At 35.7% G+C, this 24,220-nt stretch overlaps 1 protein-coding gene across 1 annotated transcript in view; it reads right to left on the bottom strand.

Annotated features, from left to right (window-relative positions):
* Phc2 (polyhomeotic homolog 2) overlaps window positions 1–24,220 on the bottom strand; it is a 104,684-nt gene that overhangs the window by 75,512 nt on the left and 4,952 nt on the right. Inside the window, exon 2 of the mRNA XM_027937122.2 lies at window positions 13,784–13,887. The gene's annotated coding sequence lies outside the window, so the exon portion shown is untranslated. The remainder of the gene's footprint in view (window positions 1–13,783; window positions 13,888–24,220) is intronic.

Below are 24,220 nucleotides of genomic sequence, written 5' to 3' on the forward strand. Positions count from 1 at the left end.
AAGAGGTTTCCCCTCTTTCCCATGTCACGTCTCTGATTCATCATGTCCTGCTGCATTAGTTTAATCTTTTTATAATACTGGTTTTACAGTCCTCTCCCTTTAAGATTTTTAACAGCAACACTTTAGGAAAGAATTCACGCCACTTAGTGTGATAGGCACTGACCTTTAATTGGTCCCACCCATCTAACCCCTGTTTATTCATTCAACAAAGTCCTGAGCTTCAAACATGTGCCAGGCAGCGCTCTCAATATAAGGGATACAGTGGTGAACAAAACAGACAAAGTTCCTTCCTTGTGGGGAGACAGAGAATGAATACCAGGTGGTGGTAAATGCTTTAACAAAGGCAGAGTAAGGTCAAGGGTACATGGACAGGTCGCTATTCGTAAGTGGCCACAGAATGACTCTCCAATAAGGGACATTTGAACAGAAAACTGAAATAAATGAGCAAGTGAGCCATGTAGTTCTCTGGAGGAAGAGTGTTCCAAGCAAAGAGAGAGGCAAAGGCCTTGAGGTGGGAGCATGCTTCCTACATATATCTAAAAATAGAAAGGTCCCAGTGTGGCTCAGTGAGGTTTGAGTAATAGTGCAGACTGCATCTGTGGGCAGAGATTCTCAACTGAGGGCAGTTTCTACCCTTAGGAGAAATTAGGCAATGTCTGAAAACACTTTTGGTTGTCAGAACTGGATCAGGGGTTCCATCGGGATTCAGTAGGTCAAAGCCTGGAATACTGCTGCAAATGCTTTGATGCACAGGAAAGCCCCCACAATAAGGAATTACCCTGCCCCAAATAGTAGTGTTAAGGTTGAGAAACCCTGATGTGGGGCCTTGAAGGGCATTACAGGGACTTTGGCTTTTCTCTATATGAGAGGGAAAATCCTAGAGGGTTCTAAGTAAAGGGGTGACATTTTAGAGATATCATGCTGGTTGCCAAATGGAGAATAAATGGTACAGGGGAAAGGCTGAAGCAGAGACCTGTCAGGAAACTTACAACCATCTAGGCAAGAAGTAATAGTCTGAATTTGGGGGCTATGAAAAACGTAGTAAGAAATGGTTTGACTCTAGATGTGATGTATCTTTGAAGATCAAGCTGACAGGATTAGATGATCTTATCCAAATGAACTATAATCACTCAGCCTTCTTACTCTACCACCACGTGCCAAGCTCATTCCTGCCTTTGTTTTTGCCATTTCCCTTCCCTGCAACTTCCCCTGGCCTGCACTTTTTAACTAAGCAGTCTAGCCAGTCTGGATTTCAATCAAGAATCTTCCTTAACCAAAGGAGCCCTCTTTTCTCCAAAGTACCTAGTTTTTCTAGTCTGCACATCCTAATTATATTTTCAATATTCTTTTCACATATGTGATGAGATGCCATGCCTTGTGATGAAAAGTGACCAGCCCCCTGCTATTATCACTCATGAAATATTATAATGGAAGTCCTAGCCATCATGGTAGGGCAGGAAAAATAATTCAAATACACAAAGTAAAAGCATAGGGAAGGAGGAAACAAAAATCATCCTTACTTGCAGTTTACGTGATTGTATGTACAGAAAACCTAATGGAATCTAATTCAGTTTAGTGATTTAGAACTATTGAGAGTTGCAAATTCCTGGCAACAAAATCATTTTGTACAAATAAAATGTATTTTTATTCACTAGAATAGTTTAAATGAAAAATTTAAAATTACATTGTTTCTAATAGCAGCAAAATAATAAAGTATCAAGAATAGAATAGAGTAATAAAATATTCACAAGACACTTATGGGGTAAATTATAAAAATTCTAAAAAATCATTTTAAAAAACCTAAATAAATAGAAAGATATACTATATTCATGTTTTGGAAAACTTCATAATATAAAGATGTTATTTATTCCTAAATAAAACTTCATGTTATAAATATGTCATTGCTTCCCAAATCAAATAGATTGATTTAGTCCCTAGTTTTTTTTTAAAAAAGAAAACAGACAGGCTGATTCTAAAATTTATATGAAAATGTAAAAGGCCAAGAATGGGCAAATTGCTCTTAAAGAGAAGAGTGTAAAGAAAACTGCCCTATCAGATATCCAGCTCTATTTCTTAAGAAAGTTTGATATTAGACTGGGAGAGATACCATTCTTTACCTCCACTTGTTCACATCTCTTAGCAATATCATATGGGTACCTTGTGTACAGGACAGGAGAGGGAAGAGCTGGTTGCAAAACGCTACTAGAACACCACTTAATGGAACTAAATAGAGATTCCCCAATATTTACATGGACCTCCAATTTCATATATCAATACAAACAAATCTCAAAAAGATAATTTTGAGCAAAAGAAGCAAGGCTCAGAATGGATACAGTCTGATTCTATTTAAAGAGAGTTCAAAATCAGCTGCAACTGAAAAAGGATATTGTAAAAATACATATGTGGCCTGGGCAGAGGAAGAAGGTAGATGCAACCAGGCAGGGCAAATAGGTGTCATTTAAGATTCTATTTCCTAGCTTGGATTATAGGTCAACTTTGTTCATTCTATTCCTCAAATGCTACATATATGCTATTATACATTTGTCTGCATAATTATATGTTTCATGATAAAACAAAACAAAACAAAATCAAGCATCTACCCCATGCAGAGATACTGTGGGCACTAACCTAAACCAGACTCAGATTCCATCCCCACTCTGCTAAAATCACTTTCACTGAGCTCAAAGACTTCAATGTCACTAAAGCTAAAAAACATTTTCAATTCTTATTTTCCTTGTGCCTCAGCAGCATCTGGTACTGCTGACAATTCTTCGCCTTGCAACAGCATCTTACCTTGAAACACATTCTCCTGGCCCTCCTGCAGCCTCCTTCACAGGGCTGTCTCCCACCATCCAGAGCACTACATATCAGAGTTCTTTAAGTTTCATCCCTGGAATCTTGTTCTTTTGAATTCTGTTCTCTCTTTATAGATATTCACATCATGCCTATGGCTTTGATACATCAAAGATTTAGATCTCCAGCTTAGACCTCGCCTCTGAGCTCCAGGTGGATGAACCCAATCATCTAGTCAACATCTCTATTTGGATTTTTTGAAGCAGCTATACCTTAATGCATTAAAAATGAAAGTTATGATTTCTCTCCAAAAGTTCTGCTACCATTCTTTCTTAGGGAATGGCCCTACCTGTCATCCTTGACAATCTATTCCAGGAAAACAAACAGTCTTTTCGTTTCTTTCTGTAGAATGAAAACACTCTCTTTTCTTCTTTTTTTTTTTTTTTTAATATTTTTTAGTTGTTGATGTACCTTTATTATTTATTTATTTATATGTGGTGCTGAGGATGGAACCCAGTGCCTCACACATGCTAGGCAAGCACTCTGCCACTGAGCCACAGCCCCAGCCCATCTCTCTTTTCTTCTTAAGGAAGAGTTGAAAAGGAGAAAAGTTATTTTAGTGATAACTCTCAGTAAGAATAAAATCTTTCAAATAAACAAACAAAAACTATCACCTGGCAATTTAGGTTCCCTACATAGGTGGTGTTCAATACAGTTAGCTCCTTTCCCTCTAATTAAGTTTTTCCAAAACACAACAGTAATAATATATAATTAAAGTATTTTCCTCTCTCCTTGTTTTAATTCTTTTCTGCATGTTTTCATGTCTCTTCTTTCCACTACATTTTTGCACACAATAGTTTCCTTTTTATTCATTTTCTGTTTCTACATTTTTCCCCTAGTCCACCTCTCCACAACTAACAAAATATGGTATTTTCAATCAATATTTATTGAGAACCTGCTCTGTGCTCTCTGGGATAGAATGATGAACAAGATAAGGTTCCTCGTGTATTTTACATCTATCAGGGAGCAAATAAAAAGTCAGACAATAATATGAGCTAATTAGGAATTAGAACTTGAATGACATCATGGAGAATAATTGGGTTACTATTTTAGATTGGGTGATCAAGAAAGACCTTTCTGAGGAGGTTATATTTAAAATTGAGATCAAATTACAAAGAGACCGAAATTGCATCCCTTTGTACTACTTAGCACAAAGATCTAAGTGAGAAACAAGCTTGGCATGTTTGATGACAGCATAGCAGACAGGAGGCGAATGCAGGAGTTAGATCATACAGGGCTTCGTATACCCAGAATAAGAAATTGGAATTTAATTGTTTAGAAATGTATTTCTTTAAATATCTGTAGGATCTGCATTGATGTATACTTCTTCATTCCTCTTATTGGTTATGTATGTCTTTTTTCCTTGACCAGTCTTTATAATGTTGAATAATCTTATTAGTATTTTAAAAGAACTGACTTTAGCTTTGCAGAGCCTTTCTATGAGTGTTTTCTATTTCATTAATTTCTCTTCTCGCCTTCATTATTTGCTTGCTTTCACTTTTTTTGAATTTAACTTGCTGTTTCCCCCACTTAAGATGGATGAACTTAAAGTTCCCTCAAAGCTCTGTTTTATGTATATACCAAAATATTTTATGTTAGAAAACATTCTTAACTGAATGATGATGTTATATAGAACTGTACTAGTTACTTTTCAAATTTTTGGTGTGGTGATGAGTTTCTAGTCACCTTTTTCTTATTGAATAATTAATTACATAATTACATTGTGGCCAGGCAGGATTGTTATTTGTGACTTTAATCCTATGAAATTTGTTGAGACTAGCTCTATGTCCAGTATATGGATATCTTTAATAAGTGTGCTATGTATGCTTGAAAAAATACATATACTCTGCAAATGTTATAGCTTTCTAAATATGTCCATTGTTAAAATTTGATCATTGTGTTATTAAATTGGATGTTCTTACTGTCTTTTTATTGCTTGTTACATCAAATGCTGAGAGAAGTATGTAAAACACCTTAAGAGTGGACTTGTCTTTTTCCTTGTGGTTCTGACATTTTTGCTTTATCTATTTAGTTAGATAAATATAGTTCATTATTAATTAATTAATTTTTAAAGAGATGGAGTCTTGCTTTGTTGTCCAGGCTGGCCCCCAGCTGGGCTCAAGTGATCCTTCTGCCTTAGCTTCCTGAGTAGCCAGGACTACAGGTGAATGCCACTACATCTAGAAAGATGTGCATAACTTTAAAATTACTAAATCTTTCTGTTAAATGAAAATTTTAGTTTTTAAAATATTTTGTCCAATAAAATTGGCTAGCATATTATTTTATTAATAATCCCAGAGGTTTTTAAGTTATGGGAAAAAGCAGTACATTGAGGAAATTTTAATTAAATTAAAATTAAGATTAAAAGTAGCCCCTTTTATCTCTAGAAGTGGTGACTCAGTATAATTCTGTCTATTGTTAACATAGCTGTATTGGCTTATCTTTTAGTGTGCATTTTCATGGTATATCTTCTTTCCTATCTTTTTATTTGTAAATTTTTTGTTTACTTATATCAAGGTTTCTCAACCCAAGTATTATTAAATTGGGCTAGATAATTCTTTGTTGTTGGGGGCAGTCTTGTGTATTGTAATTTACAATAGAAATCAATCCCGATAATAAACTACTAACATATTTTAAGTGTGTCTTCTGTAAATAGCAGAGTGTTAAATTATTTTATTCAGTATGACAATCTTTGTCTTTTAGTGGAAACACTTAGCCCATTTACATTTAATGTAATAATGGCAAACTCTCTGCATCTGTCTGGCTCAAATGCATTTAATTTTCCTTCTGCCTAAGTCTACCTGTGGGAAGAAGAGAAAGAACATATAACTTCAAAACTGAGACACTTTGACATTATTCCACCCTTCTGCAGAGCTGCTGCTAGCTCATTTGGTGATTTCATGAAAATTAAAACAAGGTACCTTCAATGAGTAGACGCTGCCCTACAGACACGTGGCTTGGCAAATGGAAGATACTTTGTGGAAATTAGGAAAAGGTATTCTTTGAGAAGAAACAATTGAGAGCCAGGGCCAGGTTTGGACACTTGGAATGAGGATTAGATTTTGGTTTCATGCACCCCCTTAGCAGGAGGTCCTTATATAGCAAAGGATCTGCAAAGACTCCTGTAGAAGTCTTGTCTTTCATTATTACTATCCAGAAGTTAGCCATATTTTTACCTGATGCTTCTTTCAAGGTAAATTGTTTACTTATTAATCATCTTTTAAAGACTTATCTCTGGTTATCTTCAGCTTTACTATCATGTGCTTAAGTGTGAATTCTTTTCATTTACCAGTGTGAGATTCATTAAGCTTCTTGAAAATGTAGATTGTAGTTTTTATGTCACTTAGGGAAAATTCTCAGCCATCATTTGTTCAAATACACCTCCTTCTCAACTCCTCACTTTTTGGAACTCTAAGTAAAGGTATGTTAGTAGATGTTCTCCTTCTATCCTCTTTGTCTCTTGCATATGTTCTGTCATTTTATTTTCCATGCTGTATTCTGGATAATTTCTTCAGACCTATTTTCCAGTTTTGTCCTCAGTTATGAATGATTTTCTGATAAATATGTTAACTGGAGTTCTTAATTTGGTTGATGTGTTTTTTTTATTTTAGAAGTTACATGTAATTATTTTTCAGATCTATTATAATACTTTTTATAGATTCATGTTCTTAAAGATATTTAAAAATCATTTAAAAATATCTTTAAACATAGCATAGTTTGCCTACTGATTGTAATATCTGAAAGAAGTTTTGTGGGACTCTCTGTGTTTTCAAGAGTATGACTCTTTACATGTATGTGTTTTCTCTCTCCTGTCTCCACAGTGAGCTCTCCTGTTATTTCTGTTGGTTATTACTCAAGGTATCTTGTTATTTTATGGAATGATTATGTGTAACTGCAGGTAATTATACCAAAAAAAATTTAAAGATTAATTTGAGTCCTAGATAGTGGAACCATTCTTTAGAAAGGATTTTTCTTTGCTTTTGTCAGGTACCAGAAGACACTAGTAGTATAGAATCACCCTGGTGTAAGCCAAAAGTCTGTTACCTAGGAGACACAAAATTGACCCATTCCAGGAATGGTTTACTTCCAGATCACTCTTAGATTTAGCTCTTCATAGTTCCCCTTAAAGAGGGAAAGGATTTATCCAATTTCTTACTTGGGGGAGTCTCTAGGTTTGATACCTATCTTCCTTATCCTATGAGATTGGCAAATACTCAGCTTGACTTCACATACATTTTTTTCAGACTAATAAATGCATTCAGAGAAAAATGATTTGAGTGCTAAGTTTACCTCTCTGCATACTTGCTTTACCCAAGATTTTGGCTCAGTACTACCTTCCTATTTTGTTAACACTCTAATAAATGTAAGAAAATTTAAAAAGAATGCTGTTCTCAGCTTTTCTAGTTGTCATCAGTGGCTCTAAGTACCTAGATCCCATTAACAGAAGTAAAAGTTCCTCAAGTAAGAGTGAGGGAACACGGTGGGGTGAGGAGAGGTAATCAGCCAGCCTGTTTGATTATATTCTGTCAGAGTGTTTATAGGCAAAAGGAAAAATGTATTTAAATCATCAATTGTGGGAGGCCATCCTCGCACGTGATTTGAGTTACCTCCCTGGCTGGGTGAGATGCGCTTAGACACAGCTGTGTCAGAGCTTTCCCCACTCTTTTCAAGGTCCAAGGGCTTGTCCGTGCAGAGGCGTGTCTGGCCACTGCCCCAAAGACCAAATCGTCGCCCCTGACCTTGGAATGCTGCCCCCCTTAACCTTCATTGGATGGGATTTTCCCTGGAATTTTTTTGTTCCCCAATAAAAGTCCACTCCCTGGCATGTTCTCTCATCTCGCTGGCCTCTTCAGTAAACCTCGCTACCGCATTAGGTGGCTGGAGGCTGGAGCTAGGAGAAGCCATCCTGGAGCTCACGAATCAAACCTTCTTTAATGAAGCCACCGCTGGTCACATGGCAGAATCAACCAAAAAAGAAAATAGTTTTAATCTTGTGAATTTGTATTTATACTAGTTTGCTTCAAATGTATGTGTTTTCTCTCTCCTGACTACGCAGTGAGCTCTTAAAGATTAGGTATCTTTTCTGTTTTTTTTTATAAGTATCTACTCTTTGTTTAGGACCAAAACAGTCTTATTGCCTTCCTTGTCACCAGCCTGGGGCTTGAGGCCCCAAGAGAGAAACAGGTTCTCAGGAATTCATCTCTTCCACCCTCCCCCACCTACTTATAGTAAAGTATTAGTTGATGACTGAGAACAATGAAAACTACTTTACAACAGGATTGAAAGTGCAAGGATATATAAGTAGATAAATACAAATAAAGAGCTTGCTAATGCTCAATTATGTCCATACTCTCTCACACAATTGCTGCTGATAAGTTGGGGGAAATAAAAAAACTACATTAAGAGTCATAGTATTTCATATAACTTTGATACAGTAATTCCATATTTAGGAATTTGCCTTACATAATCATGGGGGTAGGTAGTGTGTATGAAGTCCCAGCTAGCTACTCAAGAGGCTGAGGCAGCAGGATTGCTTGAGCCCAGGAGTTCAAGATTAGGGCACAGTGAGATCCCACATCAAACAAACAAACAAGCAAAGTGGATGGTCACAAAGATTTAGCTACCTGGATGGTCATTAAAAGAGGGAACTGATACGTGTATGCTGATCCATAATGGTGGGGGCAAGGGAAGAATGGAGGAACTTTGGATGGGGCAGAGGGGAGTGAGGAGAGAGGAGGGAGTATGGGGATAGGAAAGATGGTGAAATGAGACAGACATCATTACCCTATGTACATGTATGAATGCGTGAATGGCGTGACTCTTCATTGTACAACCAGAGAAATGAAAAGTTGTGCTCCATTTGTGTACAGTGAGCCAAAATGCATTCTGCTGTCATGTATAACTAATTAGAACAAATAATAAAAAAAGAGGGAAATTAAAAATTTTAAATTCCATCAGTTGGGGATAAAGTTTCACAATAAGGTAACAAAAACAGTTTACAAAAGAGTACAAGGCATGGCTTTTGTAAAAACAAATATACCTATAGCTATATCTATATATCCACAAACTTAAAAAGTTAGAAGGATAGCAAACAAAATGGTAACAGCATTACTTTAGGGTGCTTTCATAATAGGTTTCTAAAATTGACTTTGCTTATCTGAATCTTCTATAATGAAAACATATTACTTTTGTAATTAGAAAAAACAACATTGATTATTAAAAAAACCCCTAGAGTTCCTTTATATCTATTGCCTATTATTAGCCACCCCTGACCAGTGCTTTCCAGGTCCAATCCATCCCCAATCAGTGATTAGTAAAGAAGTTTATCTTCTAATTCCATCCTCTGTCTCAGATGGCCTACACAAAATAAAGAGTGGCACTCATCCATGAGTGGGTGGGTCATAATACATATTTATTGAACTGTACTGATTGCTAAGAACCAGAAATCTACCCACATAATGTTAAGAGAATAACAAATACTTCAAATGTGATCATTTTCTATCAAATAGTCTTCCTTTTAAATTATCCCTACCTTATAATTTCTTTTGCACCAAGTTAAATAAAAGATTTTTAAAGAATACCATAAGGAAAAAACTATAATGACTTCATATCATTTTACATGAAGTATATGCTGGAAGGCCTGTTATTTATTTAGTAGTTTTGTGTAGGCTTAACTGCTTCTGCTGAATGGCCTGTCACATAAAAAGACTCAAACCTGCCCTGCTCTTACAGAGAAAAACAAATGCCTGGAAAGAGCTGGAATTTCCAGGAAAAACCTACCAGCTCAATTTGTTTCAGTCCCTATGGGATTACTGCAGTGATGTCATTTTTAATGTCTTACTCTTCCCCTCTGATTGGCATGATTCCCTCGCCTCCTTCCTCAGCTGGCTGTGCCTCTCCTTAGAGCAGACTGTCTTTGTGAATGATGCTCAGGGAGCGAGAGACAGAGTTCAAGAATGGGGTAGGCATGGCAGCTGAATGGAGCAGGCCATGCTGCTTCTGGAAACTGAAAAGACCAATCCTGTGAGAGAGCTGATGCAGCTCACATAGGGGAAGCTTCACAAGATTCCAGAGCTGCCTTCAGCCACGTACTCACCTATGTGATTCAGTTGTGTTTGTACAATGCATTTGTTGAGGCAATGGGCAAGCTATGGCTTTAGGAATCAAAGGCTATGAAAATAAAACCTAACGGAAGACTCAATCAGCTAATGTCTCCCTCAGTGCGATTTCCATTTGTAGTACTGGCCCTGGCAACAGGGAAATGAATCATTCTTTCTATATTTGAACACTTATTTTAAACCACTTTCTTTACAAAAATAGCAGTCACTATGACAAGACAGGCCTTGTAATACCTAGTAACAAACAACCAAAATACCTTCCTATAAAGAGAACGAACATCATATGATGGCCACAGTTGAACAGCAAACGTGACAAATCAAGGTGTCAACTACGGAAGTCCCCATTTTGTTTATCATGCAATGAAGAACTGAGCATTTTATCACTTGGACACTTGTGCTTATTATAATTGCCACTCTAAAATATTTCTAAATATGGAGTGAATTACATCTCAACAATTATGTGTTACCTAGTCAGCTTCATTACCCAGTGTGTTCATTTATTTGAAAAGGAAGATCTCAAAAGAATTAAAATTGCTTTTCTGTGAATTATGGGAGAATTAAATGATCAGGAAGCTAGTGTAAATACTATATTATTATAGTTTTTGTTTCATCACAAAATTTAAATCACCAGTTAGAAAGTCTCAATATAATCATTTGTTTCTCCCCTAAAGGGTATATTATTGTTGTCTATTATGTCTTTAACATATTGTCTTTATAACTGAGAGACAGAGAATAAGCCTAGAGATTTTGAACTATCTTAAAATACTGCCAGTTCCCAACAAATGCACAAAAAAAAGATAATGGAATATCTCAATTTCTTTTTGTTATATTAAGAGAAATTCTAACATTTGAAAAAAATCAATCAATATAAATCACCATATTAACAAAGAAGGTGAGCATATGATTATCCCCATAGATAGATGAAAATCATTTGACAAAATTCAGTACTCAGTCATCATAACAACTCTAAGCAAACTAGAAATAGAAGAAAATGTCCTCAATTTCAAAAAGATCACATAACAAAAGTCTACACTGACATCATGTTTATATAGTGAAAGACTGAATGTTTTTCCCCTAAGACTGGGAATAGAATTCAATTGTTCATTTAATATTACATTGGAGGTGCTAGCCAGCACAACAAAGTAAGTAAGAAAAGCATAAAGGTTTAAAAAAGAAGTAGTAAAGCTGTCTTCACTTGTAGGCAAAATGAATGAATTTGTAGAAAATCCTAAGGAATCTATTGAACAACTACTATCAGAATTAAAGTGAATTTACCAAGGTCACAGGGTACAATAACACAGAGAGGTTAAGTAACTTGACCAAAGTCACACTTACAATTAGTGACTGGAAGAGCTAGGGTTCAAGTTCAGGCAGTCTGGTCCTGAAGAGGACTTCTTAACTAATATTTATATGGTAACTTAAAAACCAAGGCTTACTATTTGTAATAGTCAAGATACGGAATCAACCCAGATGTTCATCGGCAGATAAATGGATAAAGAAACAATGGTAAATATAAACAATGAAATATTATTCAGCCTGAAAAATAATGAAATCCTGTCATTTGTGGCAAAATGGACAATGTCAGAGGTAATTATGTTAAGTAAAATAAGCCAGACACAGAAAGAAAAATGCTTTATGTTCTCAGTCATATATAAAAGTTGAGACAGTTTCTCTCAAGCAAGAAGAAAGGACAGAGATAGAGACAAGGAAGAGTGTGGTGGGTGGATAGAGAGAGGTTGGACTATGGGTGATAAATAGGAATAATAAAATGTAGTGTTCTGCAGCATGGTTGGGTGACTGCAGTTTATAGCAACCCATTATATATTTTATGAAGAACTAAAGTGAGGAGCTTAAATGCTTCAAACACAAAGAAAGGATAAAATATATAAGAAGATGGAGAAGCTAATCACCTTGATTTGATCTTTATACATTGTATAAGTGTAGTATATTAAATTATCACACTGTACCCCATAAATATGTACATTGATTTGTTAATTAAAAATAAAAAGTACAAATTTAAAAATAATAAAATAAAAATTAAAAAATAATCAAAGTGTTATCACACATATATATGTAAACACTAAACATAATTTCTCCCCTTCTATTTAATTACCACTAGTTTCACCCTAAATTTTGGAGATGAGGAATTTAAAAAAAAAAAATCCTGAGTCTCCATTCTATATACAAAAGCATGACATGACCACTATCTAATAAAATCAATGTTGTAGATATAATCCTTACATAGGCCAGCATGTTTCACACTGAGAAAAACTCCTGACGAACACAGTACCAGATATATGTACCCTTACAATTCTCTATCCCAATAAATGGCAAATTCAAGTTCAATACAACCTATGTATAATACCAAAAAACAATATGAAAGAGAGCACTGCTCACTGATAAATGCAGAAACTATTTTAAAATTGTGAAGGATTTGAAAGCAAGGCACTAATACCCGATTAACCACAAGCCAAAGTAAATCTGTTAGTGTTTGTATCTTTATAGGAGAAACTCAAGGTTATCACCAAGGACTTTATATATGGGTTTTTAAGTAGCCATACTCAAGGTTGTCTGTACCAATAATAGTAGAAATAATAAGATACCTAGAATTGATAAATTAACAAGCATTCATTGAACTTACTATCTAATTATGAGTTCCTATAATAACAGCAATCTACCAACAATGGACACCAACACAGGCAGAGAGAAGCTGGAGGAGGAGCCCGAGGCAGCTTCATCATCATGAGCAAAATCAAGATGACTGCAAGCAAAATACAGGTGGAGCATACCTTGACCATATTAAAATCCAAAGTGCTCCAGAATCTGAAGATTTTGAGTACCAACATAATACTTAAGTGGAAAATTTCATGCCATAAAATTCAGTTTCATGTACAAAATTATTAAATACATTATATAAAGTTACCTTCAGGATAATATATATTATAAGAAACAAAAATTAATTTCATATTTAGAGTTGGGTCCCTTCCCTAAAACATCTCATCATTTATGTGCAAATATTCCAAAATTTGAAAAAATAAAAAATAAAAAAAAATCCAAAACCCCAAATACAAATATCTTAAGCATTTCAGATAAGGGATACTTGACCTGTAGTTGATGTAGGATCTTATACAGAATGGCACAGCTAGAAGTCAACTACAGAAAAATTATTCCATTGTACAATCTCAAATGTGAAGGTCTTTATGAAGACCATCAATTTAACAGATAAAGGTGCAAACACAGACATTGTTAATAGTGACTATAACCTCAAACTTAAAGGCCTATCTAGCAACAGGTAATATAGTGTTGGGCACGCATCAGTCTCTTTCAGTTAAATTGGCCTAAGTAAAGAAAATAATGTACTACTGCCTTAACTACTTCATTGTTGTTTTGATTTGCTGCATGTGAATTATAAACTTCAAATTATTTCCTAATGAAAGACACTATGATTATCCATCCAACACTGTCTTACTTGCCTTTTGTAGCTCAGGGTACACGACTGCAAGATGCATGGCCCAAGGTTGTTTGTGGTCTGTTGTCGGCTGAATTCTGATACTACATATGGTAATGCTGCATGGCATTGTAAGAGATAGTGTGGTGTAGTGGGAAAACTTGGACTTGTCATTTAGTATCTCTGGATCTCAGTTTTTTCATTAAATGTCTGAGATGTATACCTAAAAACCTGAATTTACAGGGTTGTCATGATGGTTGAGATGCCCGGCATATACAAGGTACAAAATAAGTCAGGGAGCATGTGTACTTGCATATGCACTTTCTGTCTCTTGCATACATGCGCACATACCACACATACTCACACGAAAGGTTAATAGTTGAGGTTGATCTATTGCTCCACAGAAGTTGGCCCAAGGATGGATTATTATCATTAGCCTCACTTAATTTCAGTGCAGCCAGCAAGGATCTGGAGAAAAACATTAATTCTGGTGTTAAACAGTAGTTAGTGGAGACTACCACAGTTTAAATATTGTTAGCATTTTATTTGTCTGACTTTCTCACTATGATTTTGATCTTTATCACATTGGTTCTGAGTGTTTTACTCCTTGTTCGAATAATGGATGAAACATCAAAATAAAAATTTAAACCCTGAAGAACACTGACAAAGGATTTAAATAGACAGTAAGGCAATGAAGGGTTTGTAGCTAAGATTCAGTGACTGGGTACAGCTCTGAGCAACCACAGTTCCTCAGTAAGTCACAATTTGGTCTGCTTTAGCCCTCTTCTGAAACTACTTTTCAACCCCCTGCAATTCTATAACAATGAATTAGTCTCCGGTCATATGATAGATAGCCATGTGGGGAAGATCTAAATTTCCTAAATCATATTTTGATTTATTTAGATATACAATTTTTATTACTTTAAATACAGATCTACTTTTTAACTCTTCAAAAGCCGTGTCTTACAGTGAGAGCTCTTTAAAGAAAGCAATCTACTGTCAATATGTAAGGTCCCTAAAAAATGTTAGAGACTTCTACCTAGAGGATGGAGAATCAGGGACCAGATTTACCCTCCTACTGTACACAATTAAAAAATTGGACAAAGTATAGAAGCAATGGTTTCTAGGCAGTAGCTGACAGGCCTGTGGTCTCTGGGAAAAAAGGAAACAAAGTGAGCCCTATGAATTACTCATTTGCTGCTTGAAGGCATTTCCAGGATGCAATGCAGAAGGGAACACACAACCAGTCCAGGGGTTTCCCTGGGTTGAGGAGACTGAGAAAAGAGATCAAGAAGGGCAAAATGGCTTAAATTTGTAGAACAAAGAACCAGAGAGAAGGGCTGGGGAGGGAGGGAAGAAAAGCATGGAGAGAAAGAGAAACACCCTGGAGTTCCACAGACAGGCCTCTCTCGAGTTTTTGGCTAAGTACTAATCTACACACGCATGAGAGAAAACTACTGAAGACTATTTGAAAAGAGTAGACAGAACAACTCCAGTGTTGACACAAGGCTGTTAATAGTTTATGTTTAAGTAACTAAACTGTATTCCAAAACAAAAGCCAAAGCTAATTAAAGGAATATAACAAAATCTAGCAATGAAAAATATAAAATTCACAGTGCCTGGTATCTAATAAAAAATCATAAGGCATTCAGAAAAACAAAAAGACAAGACCCCTTGGGCTGGGGATATAGCTTAGTTGGTAGAGTGCTTACCTTGCACACACAAAGCCCTGGGTTCAATCCCAGCACTATAAATAAATAAATAAATAAAGACCCTTAATCAAGATAAAAAAGTAAATAAATAAAAATAGACCCAGAAGTCACAGGGATGAAAAAACTAGCACATAAGGTATTTAAATATCTTTAGAAAAATATGTTCCATGTGTTCAAGAAGTAGCAAAAACATGAAATGAGAACAAGAGAAAAAGAAAACATAAAAAAGACTGAAATTAAACTTCTAGTGATTAAAAACACAACATCTCAAATGAAAAATAGACTGAATGAGATTGATAACAGATTAGAAATTTCAGGAAAAAAATCAGTGAACTCGAAGGCATACAGCATTAGAAATTATCCAGAATGAAGCCTAGAAGGCTGAATAAAAATGGGCAGAGCGTCAGCGACCTGTAGGACAACACTAAGAAATCTGATATTTTGGGGATTGAAGTTCCAGAAGGAAATGAGATCTGAGAGGAAGGGAATAAAATTTTTAAAATTTAAAATATTTAAACATTTCTGTATTTGATCCAAGAAGCCCAAATATAAGCAGAATAAATATAAAGAAAATGATCCCAATAACATCATAATCAAATTTCTAAGGTGATAAAATGAAAATCTTAAAAGTTGACAGGGAAAAAGACACATTACAGAAGACCAAAGATAAAAATTACAGATTTCTTATGAGCTTTGGCAGGCAAGAGAGTACTGGAATAAAGAACCCGCCCCCGCCCCCCCCAAACAACACCAACTACAACCAAACAAAAACCCTGCCAAGCTAGAATTCTTTGCCCAGCCAACTATCTCTCAAAATGAAAATAAAATAGAACATTTCAGACAGATGAACATGGAAAGAATTAATTTTAGCATATTTGCACTACTAAAAGTATGAAAAGAAGTTCTTGAAGCTAAAGGAAACTGATAACAAAAAACAAAGTACAGGTTGAGCATCCCTTGTCCCAAAATACAAAATACAAAATGATGGGTAAAAAAAGGCATGAGGATTAGAAAGGAAGAAGAAAAACTTTTTATTTGCAGACAACATGATTGAATTTGTACAAAATTCTAAGGAAGATATTCAAAACCTTTTGGAACCAACGTGAATTTACCAAGGTCATGGCATTCAATAACATAAAGAAATAAAGAATGTCTGAAACAGTACACAGGTGGGTTACTTGTTTTCCCACTTTAAAATATCTTTTAAAAATAATTGACCATTTAAAGCAAAAGTGACAGCATATTAAATGAAATATATGACAATAGCAGACAGAAGGGGGAAAATGGCAGTGTAAAGTTTTAAAGTACTTTCAGTATATACAAAGTGATACAATATTATTTGAACACGTAAATAAATAAAAGAGATATTATAAAAGCAGCCACTAAAAAAATGATAAAGACATAAAGGCAATGTGTTTGCATCCCATTACTCTAACTAATACTTGTGATAATCAACTTATAGAGAGAAATGTTTTCTTTTGGCTCAGGGTTTTGGAGGTCTCGGTCTATTACTCATTGGTCTCATTGCTCTGAGCCTGTAGTCACATGGAATATCATGGTGGGAGCATGTGGGGGAGGAAGCCTGATCATCTCATAGCAGGGGAGTGAAAGAGATTGAGAGAGGAAGAGACCAGGGTCCCACAGTCCCTGCTGCGGCACATCACCAGTGATCTACATTCTCCCACTGGGTCCACCTCTTAAAGTTTTCACCACCTACCCATAGTACCATGCTAGGGAACAAGCCTTCATCACAAGGGCCTTTGGGGACATTTCAGATCTAAACTACAACAGGCAATAAGCAATAATGAAGATAAAATGGAGTTATAAATAAGAAACTCAATCTAAAATAAGAGAAAAAATTTAAAAAAAGAATAGATGGGGTAAACAGAAAAAAATAGCAAAATCATCAATTTAAAGCCAGCCATACCAATAATTATGACAGATAAAATATAAATAAACATTCCAATTAAAAGGAAGAAATTGTTATATTGGATCAAAAGGCAAATATACACACTCTATAAGAAACCAATTTTAAATATAAAGACACATATAGGTTAAAAATAAAATGGTGGAGAAAATATACCATGCAAACAAAAAACATGCCAAAATGACTTTATCAATATTGAACAAAGTAGACTGCAGAACAAGGAATATTACTAGGGAAAAATAAGATGATGTTATAATGATAAAAGGGTCAATTCATCAAAAGGGCATACAATCCCAAATGTGCATGCACCAGCAACAGTTTCACAACACATAAGGGGAGAACTCGTAGAACTAAAAGGAGGAAAAGACAAATTTACATTTATAATTGGAAGTTTCAAAACTCCTCTTTTAGTCATTGTTAGATCAAGCAGACATTAAAATTAATAAAGATACAAAAGAATTGAATAACACTACTAACCTAATATAGATATATAGAACACTCTACTTAATGACAATGGAATTCACATTCTGAACCATAAAGTTCTCATTAAATTTGGGAGAATTGAAATCATACAAAATATATTACTGAGCCTAACAGAAGTGTACTTAGAACTGACAAGAAAAAGCTGATAGGAAAATCCCTAGTATTTGGAAACCAACAATGCGCTTCAAAATAACTCATGGGTCAAAGAAGAATCAGAAAATATTTTGAACCTAATAAAATAAAAACATGACAGAAAAAAATTTGTGGGATATAGCTAATACAAGGATTTTATAGGAATAAATACCTATAGTAGGAAAGAAGAAAGGTCTCAAACCTTAAGAAGCTAGAAAAAGAAGAACAAATAACATATAAAGTAAGCATAAGAAAAGAAATATTAATGAGAATTGGAATTAATGAAATAGCAGAAAAATGACAGATAAAAATCAATGAAATGAAAAGTTGGGTCTTTGAAAAAGATCAATAATATCAATAAACTTCTAGTGAGAAACAAAATAGAAGACACAAATTATCAATAGTAGTAATGAAAGAAATTCTATAGATACTAACGGACAATAAGACACTAGTATAAAGTAGTTTATGCCAATAAATTAAACAACTTAGGTGAAATGGACAAACTCCTGGAAAGACACAAACTATCCGAGTTCACTCAAGAAGACAGAGAAAACCTGAATACCCCTGAATCTACTAAAGAACCTTAATTCTTGGCTTAAAACCTTTCCACAAAGACAACTCATGGTCCAGATAACTTCACTGGTGAATTCTATTAAATATTCAAGAAAGGGCAGGGCATGGTGATGCATGCCATATCCCAGTGGCTCAGGAGGCTGAGGTAAGAGGATTTCAGGTTCAAAAGCAAAAATAAAAAGGGCTGGAGATATGGCTCAGTGCCAGGTGGTTCAATTCCTGGTACCAAAAAAAAAAAAAAAAGAGGAAGATATAATGCCAACACTATATGAACCCTTCTAGAAAACAGAAAAAGAAGGAAACTCTTGCCTTCTCAGAGTTACCTTGATACCAAAACTATACAAGGATATTAATAAAAGATAAAAAGATATTAATGGTAAAAGATAATGAAAGAGGACACAGCGAAAAGCAGAAACACAAAGAAGGGGGGCTGGAGGAGTGAAAGGACTAGACATTGTCACATATCTTCTGTTGACCAGTTCCCAAGTGTAATGCCCTGTGTGGCACAGTGCTCAACAGCATGGACTGTGGGCGCCAGACTGCCAGGGTTCAGGTCTCAGCCCTCCTACTTGCTAGTCACATGACTTTTACCAAGTTACCAATTTCTCTGTGCTTTAAACTTCCCATCTACAAATGGAGATAATAATAGTATAGTTGTTACGAGGATAAAATGAATAAATATATTTCAATTGCTTATATCAGAACCAGGCACAAGGTAAGTACTTCATCTGTGTTTGCTGAAATTACTATCCATGTTATGTTAGTTGGTTCCTGTCTTCATAATATTTAACCTCAAAACGAACCAAGCAGCATAATTGGGAACAGTGATGCCACGAGTGATCTTCCTAAAAGGCAAATCTGATCATGCCACTCTTGAGGTGGTTTAGTAGCATCATCAAGTCTAAAATTCCCAGACTTTAGTGATCTGAGTCCTGGTTTCTGTGACTACCCTGCTCATGCTGCACTGCCGTCCTCAGGGTTGTTTGGAGTTCCCACATATGCTCTCACCGGCAGACGCCCCACTTAGGCACATACTGCCTCCTGTTGGCCTGGGAAGTCCCTCCCTATGGGTCAATCATCATCTCAAAAGTCACTTTCGCCAGAAAAATTTTCCTAACATTTCTCTGCAGAGCAAAGTGGTCCCTCTAGTAAGCTATTGGACCTCTTACCCATATTCCTGTAATGGCACTAACCACAATACAGAATTAAAATTTCTGTGTCTGTCTCTAGAGACCTATGGGTAGGGTTGTGTCCATCTTAGCATCCATAAAAATGAGGTAAAGAAGTTTAAAGATGTTTCTTGGATAAATAAATAGATTTAAAGGCCAAAAATAGAAATAAAGCTTATATATTCAGGTGAACAAGACAGAATAGGATACTAAAAATCTGTGAGGGATGGGTAAGTTCACCTCTATAATTAGAAGATTTTGACATGATTGGCAGCTGTTGTACTGCCATCCAATAGTTCCCTGTTATCAATAATAGGGCTGGATATACTACAACCCTGGCTCAAAATGATATTCTCTTATATATATTCCAATCATTTCTCACATTCATTCTGCCTTTGAGAGAGAAAATTCATTTTCATGTGCTTCAGTGTTTTTTGTGAAGTAATTTCTATGTCAAAAATGCTCCAAAAGCAAAATTCTTCCCTTTTACTCTAATTCTCAATTTCTTTCTCTTTTATAAAGCGGAATAGGAAATTTCAGTGCCACACTAAGTGTAAGAATAATGAGCCAATCTTACTGAACAACTTTGGGGAAGTTATTATACATTTATACATCTCAACTTTCTCTTCCTTTAAAGGGAATCAACTCTACTATCTTGGAGGTCACAGGAAATAGTAAAAAGAAAAATTTACAAAGTCTTTCTATGCACCTTACATGTATTAACCTATCTAGTTCCATAATTCTTAGAAGTAGGAGCCATGATTATCCCCAATATACAAAAGAAGAAGGAAGCACAGAGTGAGACTTGAAGAATGAAAGTCACAGTTAAAGAGTGGCAGAGGCAGGCTGGAACCCAAGCATTCTGGCTTCAGTGTCCCTCCTGCTACCCTCACCTCCTGCCTCCCTGCAGGCCAATGAAAGCTAGCAGGCACCAAACAAAACCTCAGTACATTAAAGGATTAAAAGGCTTTAAAGTTATATGTTTTTTTTTTCTTCAAACAAATGCCAGCCTTATTATAACTGAACACAAAATAAAAGTGAAAAGAAAAGTAAAGCAGCAGTGAATAATAGGCTTCAGATATGGGGCAAGGTTTGATATTTCAACCACATCTTGTAGACAAGATTTTAAATTCTCAATCTACCCACCACCTATAGCAAAAATTAGAAGAGTTTTGTGATTTTAGCCTTTAAGAAGATGGACTTGTCTTTCATGTTTACTAAATCCACAGTAAAGGTGACACTGCCACTAGATGAACTTCTACCTTAGGGTAAGGCTTTACGAATCAGCAAGTTAGGCTGTTCTCAGGAGCAATGGCTGAAGAACACAAATACAGCACAAGATACACTTGTGTTATGTTTTTTCTACAGAAGTCAATTTTATTTTTTATAAAACATTAAATATTTAATTAATTCCATGTCATCCTCTATTCAAAGAAGTAATTTACAGCAAAATTGAAGGAACATTCACTAGGTGTAATCCATTACCTCCAAATAGTTATTAACCTCTTACAATTATATTCCCTTCTGGGCAATGGACCTTAGAAAATGCCAAATAAATAATTGTTGAATAAAGAAATACTATTTCAGAGATGGGTTCACAGAAATTCTGCATTTCCAGATGGTTCCTTAAAAGGAACAGGAGCCTTATGCTAGTTGTCAGGTGCCCTGAAGAACTCCACTAACTTGGAGAACTTACACCTTAGGTATCTAAGTCTCAAGCCCCATTTATCTGCACCTAGGGTTTCTTCATGTCCTTCTCCCATCAGAAAGAACAGAGGAAGATCAGGTTACATTGCTTCTTAGGGACGGTATAAATTCCTGTGAGGTCTCTCTTCTGTCAGGAAAAGTTGCCCTGGCAACCATATTTACACATCCATTCATTTCCCTCCCCTCCTTTGATTCACTGGTTGGTATAAAAATTAATTTGCATTGAACTGCTGAAGCTTACAAGTCAATCATTCCAATAAACTTACAAAAAAGTTTAGACCCTGTTTTATGCCCAAAACTCATGCTTTTTTAAAAATATTTTTTAGTTGTAGATGGACACAATACCTTTATTTTATTTATTTATTTTTATGTGGTGCTGAGGATCGAACCCAGTGTCCCATACATATGAGGCAAGCACTCTGCTGCTGAGCCACAATCCCAGTCCCCAAAACTCATTCTTAAAAAGGACATATTCACTTTAGAAATTTGAGTGCAATTCTCTTTAGTTCAATATTTTAAAACACAATTAATACATATGCTAGATGTTTCTGGTTAGAGGTAAAGAAAAGAATATTGTCCCAAGGGCATCTGGCCAATATTAGTTAGGAAGACCAAGAGACAACAAGGTAACTTAGTTCTAAGTAAGCTATGTTATGCATTGGAGAAAAGAATTAAGGACCAGGGCAGAAAGTCTAGGCCATATGAGAAGTCAGCACATGGATAGCAGGAATGGGCATAAGTTTTTAAGAAAAGAGTTCCATTAATTCATTCACCAAGTATTTAAGTAGCTACTAGTGCCAGGTATTGGGAATATAGCAACTAACACTCAGACACAGACCCTGCCTTTATAAAGTCTCAAGTTAAATATTTGAAAAGTGAACCAATGTTGACTTTGAAACTATATAATTTCATATGAGATCTGGAACTGGTTTTAGAGAAGGGATGGCACAGGGATTCACAGAGTGAGAGAAGGCTGAGTCCTCACTAGAGCCAGAGAGCTGGCATGTCAAGTAGTCCTTGACATAAACCTTTACATTTTTACCTTCAGTGACAATAGATCTATAGATGGGAAGATGAACAAAGATATATTTATTCTAGGGCACAAGGCTGGATACTTTGCAGTACACCTAAGTTTTCTAAAGAGTAGTGTAAAAGATAAGAAAGGTAGTAGTTATTCTTAAGATTGTTCAACAACCATTTATTAAGCATCTATCATGTTCAAGGAATAGTTTTAGAAATTGGAGCTATAGGTATGAAAAAGACACAGTCCCTAGAAATTATAAAAATGTGGTAAAAGCTATCATGAGATGTTAGAGTACAAAGGAGGACCAGAGAGGAAAGATACTAAGTCAATAAAAGCAAGATGGATGTGTTTCCGAGAAGTAATGCTTGAATAGAGCCTTAAAAGATAAAGGAGCTGATTGTTTGGAGCTGATTGTTTTAAGCTGATAAACTTTGAGTAATTTCTTATGCAGCAATATCATAGCACAAACAAGAGAATATGGAGAACACGTAGCCGCCTAAACTGCCTCATGAAGTATGCCATAAGTTATACTGCACCGGAAATCTTTTCATATTTTTAATCTCACGTTTTCTTAGGTTTACTTGGTCTATGTTGGGAATAGGAAAGGAAAACAAACATTCCAATCAGGAAGGAGATAGGTAAGGGAAGGAGGAAACACAATCTCAGTCCTGTCTGATTTCCTCCATGAGGACATCTGGGTTGGCTGGCGTAGGACTAGGTCAAATGGTTGGTTAGTGTCAAGACCTGGTTAGTACTTGGTTAAATCATTACTCAGGGAGATCGAGAATAGGAGGAGCGAGACGGTGAGTAAAAATTGTTTTCAAGAGAATAATAACCACTAAAACCATAAAAATTTTAATTTTTTAATTTTTCAGGTTCAAGCAAAGGCAAAAAAGAAAGAAAATGTAAAAAAAAAAGTTTTCCTGTTTTTCATGGTCTGTGGGAGTACATGAAATTTTAACAGAATGAGCAATAAAGGCAAGAGCAGAAAATGAGCATTCCAGACACTATGGTAAACAGGGCAGTCTGTGCTTTGGGAGTGAAAGGGTGGTGGCAGTCTGGGTAAAAAGGCACCAGAAGAGAACAGATAAGTCCCAGAAAACTGTCCAACTCTAATTTCTATTTCAGTAGTTTGAAAAGTGATCTCCTTAGCTTTCCATAGGCACATGGGTACATCTGACTACAAAGGAAACAGAAATGAACTCATGTTTTATTTACATTGGGAGTAAAATAGCACAGGATTATACCTTTATCAAATAATACCCTTGAAATATAATGGATGAGTTTCCAGAAGTTATTTTGAGTAAATAATTCCTTGTCTCTTCATTCTCTATTCTTTTCATACTGACTGGGAATCCACTTAAAATTCAAATTATCTCTTTTCCCTCTTCATACCACCAAACCAAAATGAGAGGAAGACAGGAAAATGTGATTGTGCATCATGACACAGCAAGGACTCTGGGCCACTTGACCAAAATAAAGGCTACAGCGTGGCACACTTTCCCAGCTTTACACCTAAAGGCAGCATTGATACCCCAGCCAGAATGGTTACATGATTTGTGGAGCCCAGTGCAAAATGAAAACGCAGCGCCCCTTGTTAAAAAATCACTGAAATTGCAAGCCAGCAACAATAGAGCACTAAATCAGGCACAGGGCCCCTCTAAGTACAGGGTCCTGGGAGACTGCATAGGTTGCATGTCCGTGAAGCTGGCCCAGCCTTCAGAGACAGCAAGGCATGGTCCTGTAGAAAATCTGAAGAGTCAGAGCTGGATCAAAATCCTATCTCTGCCACTCATTAGCTATGCGATCGTAGGCGATGTATTTCACCTCTCCATATTTCCAAGAGGTTGTGTGATTAGAATCCAGCTTGTGAGAATTAAATGGGATATTTAATAGAATATATAAAATGCTTAGCACAATGCCTAGCACTTAATAAATGGTAACTATACTATTACTGTTCAGTGTAATGTACAGGTAGATAGTTATTAAAGCAGTAAGTTGAAGAAATGAATTGTTGACTTGCTATTAAGGTCACAAAAGAAAAAGAACACCAGTTTAGAACAAAATAATGAGG

Source organism: Marmota flaviventris, chromosome 10 (genome assembly GCF_047511675.1).
Source record: "Marmota flaviventris isolate mMarFla1 chromosome 10, mMarFla1.hap1, whole genome shotgun sequence".
In the NCBI taxonomy this organism is placed as follows: domain Eukaryota; kingdom Metazoa; phylum Chordata; class Mammalia; order Rodentia; family Sciuridae; genus Marmota; species Marmota flaviventris.